This window comes from Phocoena phocoena, chromosome 5 (assembly GCF_963924675.1).
Source record: "Phocoena phocoena chromosome 5, mPhoPho1.1, whole genome shotgun sequence".
NCBI classification, from domain to species: domain Eukaryota; kingdom Metazoa; phylum Chordata; class Mammalia; order Artiodactyla; family Phocoenidae; genus Phocoena; species Phocoena phocoena.
This window is the reverse complement of record NC_089223.1, coordinates 127,312,575-127,325,516: the sequence shown is the minus strand read 5'-3', so window position 1 is coordinate 127,325,516 and position 12,942 is coordinate 127,312,575.

The window sequence follows — 12,942 nt, the reverse complement described above, 5'->3', positions numbered from 1 at the left end:
AATAAAAAACAAACCAAATTTTAAAAATTTATATAACTTCCCTAGACATGCAGTATGCCTACCTGAGTATGATTAGAAATTGAGATATTATTTCAAAATTAAGATATGTCTTGAAAAGTAAATTAAGCATATTTACCTTCCATGACTAAAATTGTAGAAAATACAAGAATTTACTTACTCAAATAGGAAAGTCAGAAGTTGAGGGCTGTAATTTCTTAACTGTCTCTGATTATATCAAAGAAGCTTTCAGTAAATTCCACTACATGCAAGAGAGAATAAGTGAAAAAAAATTTCTTGTGTAACAGATTTGACTATATGAACAGTTTCCTTAGACTCAAGGTTGCTACACACTAAAATAGGTTGTAATTGTTGAAAATATTCTTGGAAGTATTCTCACATATCTGCGATAATATATTTCTTACTGAAGGAAGAAACCAACTAAGTTTCTTAGGATCCTTCCAACTCTGTAGGACTATGATTCCACTTAGTCTTCAAATTTTTATACCTCAGCATATCAAAGCTACATCTGAAATATGAGTATGTTAAATCAGAGGAAGTATACTGAGAAATGAAGAGGTTTTTATTTTCAATATTAGAACCTGACAGTCTTTTATTTAGCAGCCAAATACAGCTGGTACAATATAGAGAACACTAGCGTCATCAGTGAAGCCCGATTGCATGTAAAAAGTATGCTGGGCGTAAATCGGTGTGTACATGTCAATCTCCTAAAAGTAATAAGTCTCACGATCAATTCATTATGGAATTTTCTAGAAGAAATGAGTGGAAAATTTGCCGTATACTTCTCCTCAAACAAGGGAGGTAAAAGATGTTTAATGCAGGTTGAATCTCTTCCTTTAACCTTAGAGATTTTTATAAGATGACATCTCTTCTGAAGACAGATTGATAATGACATTGAGGTCATAGGCCAGCCTATGATATTATTGCCAGTGCAAGGAAAATTGTCTTTTGAATAACGTCCAAGCTACCTTTCAATAGCTAATCAAATAGAAGGCCCAGAAAGCATAGAGCTCAGATATTAAGAATACTCAGATTATATATGCTATTCTTTCAACTCTCTTTTCGTGAAAACTCAAATCAGTGGTTTAAGATTGATTTCCAAGCTCGATTAAAGCACTGAACGTGAGTCAATGGGCTTTACTTTATGTCTCTATAGGCAGCTTTATAGCAAAAACATAGCAAGAATGATAAAACTTAGAAAAGCATTATGGATGTTTTATGGCTAGTATTGTAAGTCTATTTAGTACAGCAAGAAAAATCACCTGTTTTTAAAAGGTGGAAATATTGCAATTTATAGAAGGAAAAACATTTTTGGATTTTACTTGGTCTTTAAGAAAATCTTGCAAAATTGAAGATATATAACCTTCTATCCTGACAGTTGATTTAAAAATAATTATTAAAGTATCACTTCACAGAACAGGTTTTCTCACTCACATATGTCTGTGATGATAGCAGATGGAGAAATGTCTAATGAAACTACTGATTAACGAGCAACTCCAAGGGTTTTTGAAGGAAAGATACTTTAAAATATATAGATCTCACCATGAATTATTATTTTAATGTGCCAACTTCCACAGGAAGTCCCCAAATCTCTGTCTTCTCATGTTTTCCTTGAAAAGAAGATGCTGTTTTTAATAGAAAATACGCATAAACCCTTTTTAATGATAAGTATCATTTCCTTCACAAATGGAATGATAGAATTCTAACTAGGATTTTATTCATTTTACACTTATTTTTAACACTGGTTTAGCCACAAATGTTGCCAAACAAAGCTATTTTTGTTGCCTAAAACAATTCATACACTACTTCATGGATTTTTTTTAGAAATGGAAACTCCTCTAAAGGGTTTGCTTTCTTACTTTAAAATGTATTAAATTTTCCCTGATAGGTTTCCTCTTTATGTCTTGCTTGATTGCTTTATTTGAAACAAGTGGCATGCTATAAGGCACACAATTATCTTCAATGAATAATGAAAGATCCTGAAGATAAACTGCAACTATATCAATAGGAACTGGTAACTAGTATAGGAATCTGATTCTTGCCCAGAGCAATAGTTAAGGTTAAATTGAGTACGTAGGAAGAAAATCCAAAGCAAGAAAATCAAATTTGAATTGTGGTGAAATATCACTGGGGGAATATAATTAAAAACAAAATCTTCTCGTAACCCAGAAATCCTCTCCTCAAAGTTTGTAGAGAAAGACTAAGCATTACACCAAAATGTAATGAGCATCTCAGGAAATCAGCTGAGAGATTGCAAAGGCAAAAAGAAATCTCACAGTTTCACATAGCCAAGCAGATCACATTATAGCAAAGGTTTTCAGATATACCAACAATAACTAGTCCTCAAGTAAAAGGAATAGACAGCATCATTTGTCCCAGGTTATTCACCCTAACTTTACCTGATAATTGGATTCACCATCTGTGTTAGCTAATTAGTTTTATCTGAAAGAATAACAGACTTTTCATTCTTATGACAAGAGATAGTTTTGCATCTTGGAGTGAGGTGACCACCAAGAATTTAAGCTCCTACTCTCCCACAGAAACTGAGAGATAGGAGTGCTATCTCCCTGGATGCTAGCATTTCAAAGAGAAGCCTTGCAAGTTCTTGAGAAAAACTTTCCTGGGTCATAAAGTTGACAACAGGCCAACTGACAGAAGGTCTATTTAGTCTTCAAAAGGATTTATATACATTTCAAGGAGACAAGTTTTCTAAGGTAAATGTTCCGAGAAAATGAAGGGGAAGGAAATCTCTTCCCCCATTTTTACCAGGGAGAATTAAGCCTCATATTTTTAATTTTTATGTGTCCTTACAATACAAACTACTAAGGTTTATCTAAAATAAATCACAAGAGCGTACTACTGATTTTTCAAATTATAAAATAAAAAATTCAAAGCCAGTATACTATCTCCTTTAATTCTTTCATCTATGTAAATATCAAATTGCATATTTTACAAGGGATGCTATCGAAGGTAAGCAGAATTTGCCTCCCCAAAATATGCCTCTTTGGTATAAGGACTTTCTTAGGCTGACTATTATTTTTAAGAAACAGCAGACATAGAAAAAGCTCAGAAAACTGAGTAGAAGTTACTCTTTTGTAAGAGATATTTACCTTTATAAGGGAAAACTTCATTTGTAAGGATGTCTCCCTCCCTGTACCAGAAAGAGAAGGTACACTAAACCTCTAGAAACTACTCTATCAATGGAGAAGGCAACAAACCAAATCTGCAATGCGAGCTTATACTTGTTTACTGTGCTTTTCCTGATGGCTACCCCCAACATCTTTTGTCTTCAGCTGAACATGTTACTTGAGGTGATGGCTTGAGCCATTTCAAGGAGTTAGTTTTCCGGGGTCTCTTCCAGATATAAGGGAGTACACAAGTTGTTAAACTTCTGTTTGTCTTATTCCTGTTAATCTGTCTTTTATTACAGGGTGGGGGGGGGGGGGTGTCTCAGTGCAGAACATAGAAGGGAATGTGAACAAAGAACAAAAGAGCATTGCTCACCACTCTGTTCTTCAAGGGTTAAGTCATAACCCGCTGCAGTTGCCCAGGAACAAAGAGTGCAACCTGAGAGTAATTCAGGATGAAAATCGGGCTGACGCACTCTGTGCTTTGAATAAATAGGCCCTTAGATAGTTAGATGTATATCTCAGGAACAATTTCAATGACCCCAGATTCTTGCATCTTCCCATACTTAGGCAAGCACTAAAATCATTAATGTGAGATATCTGTTCTTTGTGACTAGCAGTAATCTTTTGTCAAGATTACTTGATACGCATGTATTTCCCAGTCTATGAACTGACCTCTCCCCTGCCTCTTCGGAGCACTTCCTCAGAGCTACCTGAATAGGTAACTAAATAACTCCCAGGCTATAGTCCTCAGTAAGACCCTGAATAAAACTTAAACTCACAACTTTTACATTCTGTGTTTTTCTTTAGGTCAACAGGTAGAAGAAAAATTAGTTTTTATCCTCCACCCTATTCCTACTTTTAGTCACTGGCAAAATTATTCTTAACTTATATATCTAATTACAGATTCAAGGATCCTTTGTGGTTTATGGATTTTCCATTGCCACAGTCAAGAAAACCTATTTTAAGGAGTTATGTAAAGAAAGAAGCCAGACTTTGAAAATTCTAATTTCCAAGATGTGAACTGATCAGTTCTTGTCCCTTTGGGTCGACACTAACTAGGTCTCAGGGATCCTGGACTGAATAGGATTCCCAGGATCGGATTTTTCCCATTTTAGTGTGCCTTGCTGATCAAAATGTGATCAAAGTCAGGGTAAACTTTCAATCACTAATCAGATCTGAAGAAATATTAGATATTGACAAATTACTTCCATTCACCTTATCGATAAAATGGTAATTCAGATTATTTAATTGACTTCCCCACAGGTTAGACCATGACTACTAATCGTATGTTTAACTGACCCATGATTCCCCATTATAGCACATTGCACATTCATAAAGTCCCACTCCTAATAATATATCTTTATCTTCACCCCTCATAACCCTAAAATGGAACCACAAGTTTAAGGCTCAATATGATTAAAATAATTCTGTAGAGCTGAATAATATCTTTGCATCTTCTGATAGGATTCTCCAAGAACGTCAACATATTTTTCTTTTTCTTAGAACTTCCACATTAGTGAAAACTCAATTCCCAGAATTTCTCTCAAGAATATATTACTCTTTTTTGGTTTTTATAACTTATAATGAATTCAGAAGCCATGGTCTCTTAATGTATATGCAGACTGCCTAGGATGCTTTGACTTTTTAGGTCTATTTAATATTATATGTTATTATATATGCATATATGTAATATATAGGCATGTGAGTATTTGTATAAAATATCACTAAAAATAACAGGAAAACAGATGTGATTTATTTGGATAAGAAGAGAGCTGAGAAGATAAAAGAAAAGATGGGAAAAAAGGAAATCAAAATGTTCAATGCAACATTATCCTTCAGAGTCTTTTAATAAATAGTGCACCCGTGGGCCATAGCTGGTCACAGTGCCTAAGTGAGGGCACAATACGGATTTGCTAAAAGTGCTTTACTTTGAAATGGAGGCTCTGCAATCCTTGGTTATTGATGGTATCGTTTGTAACATTATTTTTATTCAACAATGACCAATGGAAAATTAAAACAACTTTGATCACGTTGGAAATTCGACGCTTGGCTTTTCATTTGTAACTATCAATTATTTAAAAAGTAGTTTAAAATGGCTGTTGGGGCCCTTTTTGGGGGAAAAATTACAGTAATTTAGGTAGAAAATGTGAATGATCTCAAGTTTTTAGTTCCATATGGAATAAAAATGCCTTATAAAACAGTCACATTGCCATCTACTGACAGCTTTTTGTAAAAGAACCAGCATTTTCTCATGAGCCTGTCTGACTGCACTTTAATGATTTATCACTTGACTTGTGGCAGTATAAAAAAGAGGTAACATAGTGTATCTGTTGCTCAGTGCATCTACTTGAAATAATCTCACCATTCACAGAAGCCATTTCAAGCTATTCAGTATTTCACCCTTATATACTGCAATTAGATACATTTATTAATGGCATTATTGCATAGTATTTCATAGCTGGTGAAACTTTTCAGGAAAGTGACTACAGAGTGTATGTTAATAAATCTGCTCTGCATGTATAGTACATAGAGACTTGCTAATAGGATTTTCATAATAACAGTTTTTATCTCACAGCACATTTTATAATACCAATCACTATGTAACAGCAGTATTGTTATTGCTATGTGAAAAATGGGATTTGTGTTAAGGACATGTATTGTAACCTGAAACACAGAAGTACAATGGGAGCTGAAGCACCTGTGCTTTAAACCGTTTTCATCCCTATCCTTTTTTGCCTTTGTCAGAGTTGATACAAGAAAACATCCGGAACTACTGTAAAGAGATCGAGCATTCACGTACCAATGAACTAGTAGCTCTAGAGTGTAGCATCCTGATGTACAGTCACTCTGATTCTATAGATAGCAAGAATCAATTCTTTCCAGTTTGTAGTGTTCATTATCAGATGGAATTTATTCCCCAACTTATTTCCACGGAATCATGTTATTGATTTTTTTTTCTGCCAGGTTCCAAGATGTGGAGTTTCTCTCCAAATTAAAATTTAACTTTAAAGTATTATTTTTCACAGGGGAAAAGTCATGAGTACTTTTATTAGTTTTTCAGATAACCATATGCTCTGCATATTTTAAAACTTAAACACAAAAGAAAAAAATGCGAACTTTCTCACTAAACTCACAGTACCTTGCAAAATAATGGATACACCAAACCTGAGCTCTGAGCCCCAGGTAACAATAACTAAGTAGCTCAGTTGCTCACAAACGTCACAAACAGAAAGAAAAAATTTCAACCTGAAATTGCTTAGAATAACTTAACTCTAGGTAAAATCAATCAGGGGACATATAATTAGCCTATTGTTTTACATATTTTTTTGCCTAAAATAAATCAATGAATGGAGAATATACAACATTGCAGAACTGAAAGCCATGCACTCTGCACTATTCAAGTAGGGCACACTATCGCATATTTTGTCATGACTGGTTCTCCCCAAATTTATTATGAAACACAGTGAACTATAGGTTCCATTGGATGGGGACCAAGAAAGCATAGCATTCTGCTCTCAGAACTCCACCTCATTTTGAATAAGGAATCATTCAAGAAGAGATGAAAGGCCTAGATCTTCATGCCACCTTTCAACTAGGTCTAAATAAATGTTAAAGATTCTTGCTGCATTCTTTGCCTCGCAAAATAGAGCATTTACAAGTGATAATTCGGTTTTCGCCACTATAAAGAGCATCACTATTGAACGATATTTAGGTTTTCTTTTTCCTCCATGAAGCACATTTAGAAGACTGCAGAAGGGACTTCCCTGTTGGCACAGTGGTTAGGAATCCGCCTGCCAATGCAGGGGACGCGGGTTCCAGCCCTGGTCCGGGAAGATCCCACATGCCGTGGAGCAACTAAGCCCGTGCGCCACAACTACTGAGCCTGGGCTGTAGAGCCCACGAGCCACAACTACTGAAGCCTGTGTGCTTAGAGCCTGTTCTCTGCAACAAGAGAAGCCACTGCAATGAGAAGCCCGCGCACCGCAACAAAGAGTAGCCCCTGCTCGCCGCAACCAGAGAAAGCCTGAGCCCAGCAACAAAGACTCAATACAGCCAAAAATAAAATAAATTTATTAAAAAATAATAAAATAAAAAATAAGACTGCAGAGACATGTATATAGAATATGGAATATTTCCATTAATAGAACTATCATTGTAGTTTATAAAAACTTGACAATGAACTATTTATACTTGAACTGTAAGTGGTTTTCACCTTATATTGCTGGCTTCCTATTAAACTTGTGTATCATGAATAAAAAAGTATTATTTCAAATTTTACGTGACTTTAAAGTAAAATCAAATCAAACTAGAAATGTAAGAAAATCTTGCAGTGACAGGAGTTTGAACTGCTGTGTGTGAGGAGGTGCTTTTGACTGGGCAAGAGTTGAAAGCAAACAGTAGGAGGGATCTGTGGCAGCTCTGCTTCAGTTTCACACATAAACCTATCATGGGACAAAAAGTGCTGGCTCTTGTGACCACTCAGAACTCCAGTACAGGTGTCTTCAAGAATAAAATCAGAACAGCAAAGAAGCCCTGACAAAAGAGGGCTGACAAAAAGAGATGAAGAAAAAATTTGGACAGCCACTTTCCCACACCATCTCCAAAGGCCCTGAGTTGTTGGATATAATCTATTGTAGGGATTGTCTGCCTTATTGTTAATTCTCCTTGGAAAGTAAAAGGTGAAGCCATTTACCTAAGGCTTTGTTTTATGGGGTTGGTCATCACTTATGGCTTCTTAGTCACTGGGATTTTCCACTCTGGGACTCATCTATCCCCTGCCTCTAAATCCCTTAAGCACATTGGTGTGAAAGTCTGGCTTTCCTCCATAAGCACTGAAAGAGGAGCTTCTATTCCTAAGGGAAGATGAACTCACAGGTACAAACAACAAGACACTTGAGAAACATACCTACTGATTCTGCTAGAACCAGAAGTATTAGAACATGTTTATCAAGATTTATAATTAGCCAAATGATAAACTAAAAGATAAAAGGGAACATATTATTAAGATGAAACAGGAATAAGAAAACACAAAATAGACAGAAATATAAATATATATTTATATATTATTATTTATATATATAAATGTATATACATTTATATAATATTAAAATAAAAGTAGATGGAATTTAGGACCATATGGATACAAATGAGGAAATATATTAGCAAACTGGAAGATCAGATCAAGAAAATTTCTCAGAGAAAGAAATAAAGAAAAACAAAAGACTAAAATATAAACTAAGAGATAGGGATGCTAGAAAAAGAAGTGCTGATATCTGGAAAATAAGATTTATTTATTTCAAAAACAGGAGAAATAAAGATAAAAATAATTATTATTTCAGGTAAAAATGGATATCAATTTCAAAGATTTTTTTTTACAAAAGAAATCTCAGATTAAAAGGGCCTTCAGAGTGCCTAAAATGAATGATGAAGATTACCCTCACTCATACTTCATAGGCAAATTACAGACTATCAAGGAGAAAGGAGGGCTTAAATGGAAAGATTGAGCGATAAGGGAGCTTCAGAGTGTGAATGACATCAGAGCCACAAGCACAGTGTCAGAAATTAGTGTTGATAATTGTGTAAAAAAAATTATTGAAAAATTATACAAACAATGCCAAGAGAGTCCAGGAACATCACTTATCAAGCTCAATCAAGGATTATTTCACCATCTAGGGGAATATACTTTTGTTTGTCTTTAGACGCTGGAAGACATGCATTAACTTGTTACTGTCCTGTAAAGATGTAAATAATGTCCATTAGAAAAGATAACCTCCAGTTTTTGTTTTTTTACTACTCTGTTGGTCATTAACCAGTTCTAATCTTTTAAATGGCTGTATACTCCTGGTTGCTCAAAATGCTCTTTGAAACAGCTTTACACTTTTACTAGTTCAATCATTAGTGAGCTAATAAATCTTTGACAAGCATTCATTCGAGCATTTATAGGTCACTAAATATTTTAACTTGAGAAAATTATGATTTGATACCTAGAACCTGGAAGTAATATTTTGTAAGAAAATACATTTATGAATGATTTTGTATGGCTATACCCTTTATACCCCTGAATACTTCTTTTGAAAATAACCATCTTTAAGATCTCTGACTCTGGAATGAGAAGGTTAAGTGCTTAGACCCAGCTGCGTGACCTAGATAGGGTAAATCAAGTAATGGTACTAAACCTTAGTTTTCTGAACTGAAAATGGGAATGATACTTGTAACTTTTCATGAAGTTATGAAAATTAAATAAAAATAATCCATATCGAACACTTACCACAATACACTGCTGAATAACCACAGAATAAATGTTAGCTATTGTAACTTTCACTCTTTAAAAGTACCAAAAAACCCATGTACATCAGTCTAAAAAACATTTAGTAACAACATGGTCTTGGAAGAAGGCACATTCCTGGGAGTCAGAGAGAAAGCACATAGTTATGGAAATCTCTGTGGCACATTTATATGACTTTTACTGCATTATGCATCCTTAAATATCTAAAGAAAATAAAATTGTGAATTACTTATTTATATTTGAACATTTTGAAACCATTCAGTTAATTATCTGCCAGCCATCCAAAGGAATATGACGTCTGTTACTTGGTTATTTTCTATTGGATGAATTTAAATGAATTAATTGACATCTTCTGGCTGTCCCAGAACAGAGTTTTCATTCCTTTGAGTTTTCATTCATGAAAGCTGTTTCATTCCTCTCATTCTAATTGGGTTTTCAAATTAGAAAGTTAGGAAGTTTAAGGTGTATTCTTTACAATAAAGAAGAACACAAGTTTCCAGAAAATACAAGTGAGAATCGTAGCTCAAAAACAGAAAGAGTTAAAAGATTGCATTCACTTTAGGAAATTTATCATGTACGTATTAAGGTGAAGAGGAGAAACTGTCAGGCCTAAAGAAGAAGATTCACTCTGCATGTTTTTATTTTCTGAAGAATATTTGAACCCTTCACTTCTCAGGTATCATAACTGTTGTGCATCTATTCAAATGAATTTATGACATTCGGCTTAAAATTTGTAAGCCATTTGTGTAATTAAAGAGTTGTTTATTTTAATTTTACTATTGACACTTCTAACAACTACTTCAGTACTGAAGATACAGTGCCAATAGTTCAGTACATAACTGACTAGGGTATGAAGTTACTGAGCAAAAATCATGTTCGGTTTTTATTTCAGGGTGGACCAGTATAAAATATTACTGGTTAAAAATTAAACCATTAATAAAATCAAAAAGAACCTCTGAGCAGAGAAATGGGATGTAGTCACCTTTATGGATGGATAGATATGTATGAATACGTGCTTCTATTTGGTCATGAGTAGATAGAAGTTAGGCACCATAAGAAAATCAACGAAGGTTGCTAGTCTATTCAAGTATGTGCTGTGCATTTACCCTCATATTGCAAAAGCCTCCTTTGATTTTGATGAAATATTAAATAAAAGTCAGAGGAGAAGTAATTTTCCCTTTGCTATAATGAATTTTTTGACATACCAGTACAAAACATTGGTAAGCAAAACGGGCCATGTTTCAGAATCAGCAACAAGACAAAAATAAAGTATCTCTTCAGCAAAGTACCAGCATCAGTGAAGAATCTCTTCAGTTCTGTCACTACCTGTAAATGGTGCCCAGATCTGGCTCATTAACTAAAGGCCCACATGGCAACTGTTAAAATGACAGAGAGGGCAAACTGTTTCCAACTGCAGTCAGCTCTAGAAGACCATTTTTTTGAAGGTCATAAATTTGCTCTACATTCTATTTCAATAACTTATATTATTGTATTTGAATTATAATTCATTTGCATGTCCTCTTTTGTCAAAATGAATTTCAGATTCTAGATAGGAAAAACGAAATTGCTTGCTGTGAAAAAAACAACAAATCTTTAGTATTTAATTGGATATATAATGATAATATCTGTAAAACTAATAGCAAAATCCAAATATGCTTTATTGAAAAGTTCTTTAGCACTCTCTTATCATCTCTCATTTTCTCTGGTGTACTAGACCTAAATTGTCACTTATAATGTGTGATGAACATACAGAAACTTACATGTTGCCTTTTGTTTTATCTAGGAGCAAGTAGATTGTACAAATAAGCTTGATTGCTCTGTGATAGAAAATGTGACCATCTGTAACAATTCATATTGTGAACTTATTACATAGATAATTATTATGATTAGTGTTACAATTCAGCAATCAGAAGTCTGTACAGGATCCAAAGGAACACAGCAGGATAATACTCCATCTAAATGGGCTCAGGAAAAATGCAATTTATTTGACACACTCCACAAGAGAGGCAGAATCAATTGGACATATAGTGTAATCATTTTTCTCTCCCTCAGTAGCTTGGCACAGAAATAAGATCATGCTTGGAAGGGAGCTTCCCATACAGAACCGTGGTTACTGCATCTGCATAAGAACAGATCCACCCTCAGGTACACTCAAGATACTACTGGAGTTCCCTTTATACCAACAGGACAGGTTTCTCTAAAGGCACACTCCTTACATTCCATAGGGCTATCTTCTGTCACTCAGGAAACTAAACTTCTCCTCTCTAGCTCTATTTCGGTTCAAAGGCGGCCATTACATTTAGATTGGACTATGTGTTGTACAAAAATCCATTCCCCTTCCTCAAGTTCTTTGTAGCTGTCATATACACTATGCTTTGAAAAAAATCAGTGAATCTTAATGTGAGAAATATAAACTTATTTAAATGTTTTCTAGCACCCAGTGGTTTTCTAAGTTTGAATATTTTTATTGCCATGCTGATAAAATTTGTAATTGTTCAATATTTAAAAAGCTGTTGTATGTCTCTAGTTATTCCACATCTGCTACATTAAATAAGATATGACAGAAGGGAACTTGGTGGGAGGTGGAGAGGGAGAAGGCAAAGGAGTCCTAAAGACATGCAGGTGGAAAGTTGTTATCCTAAACATCTGGACCTATTTACTAGGTAGTTGCTATTCTGGGATAGATACATGTTCTATTTACTAACTAACTCCCTTAGTGTAATACAAATAATATAAAAATGAAATGCCTTTTCTGCATAAAATATCAAAATTTGAAAATGTTAGTTTTCCAGAATAATCAATTATGAAATCACTAAGATGGCAAACCATTTGTTTTACTGAATGGAAAATTTTAAAGATAGGCAAGTGTCCAGTTAAAGTTTTTGAAGAGATATTTTCACAATTTATTCTCTACTTTTAAACTGTGTATTTAATAATTAAAAACCATTAGGATGGAAGGTGAGGATTTCATTATATGACATTTTCTTCAAGGTATTCTATACATACTTATTGTCTATTTTGTGCCTACATTCAAGGCATCATTTCATTAAAATAATGTATGTATTTTCGGGAGGGTAGTTATATATCATGATAGTCCTTGGTTTTCTTTTTTTCTTCATATATCATATTATTAATTTTTGAAGCAGTTATACATGTACATGGCATGCTTTTCTATCAGTTCAAAATAATTGACAAATGAAAAACAGAACTGTTTCCGTGGCCATTCATGCAATTTCTTCACTTGGAGGCTACTAAAGATTAGCTTGGCGGGGGCGGGGGTGGTGGTGGGATGAATTGGGAGACTGGGATTGACATGTATACACTAATATGTATTAAATAGATAACTAATAAGAACCTGCTGTATAAAAAATGTAAATTAAAAGATTAGCTTGGTTTTTGTTTTCAGAAGTATTCTACCTATTGCTTCTGCAGTTTTCACTTTTAGCAAATTTATACATTTATCATTGAAAGTTTGATAGTTCTGTGAATCTTGCACCAAGTCTCTTG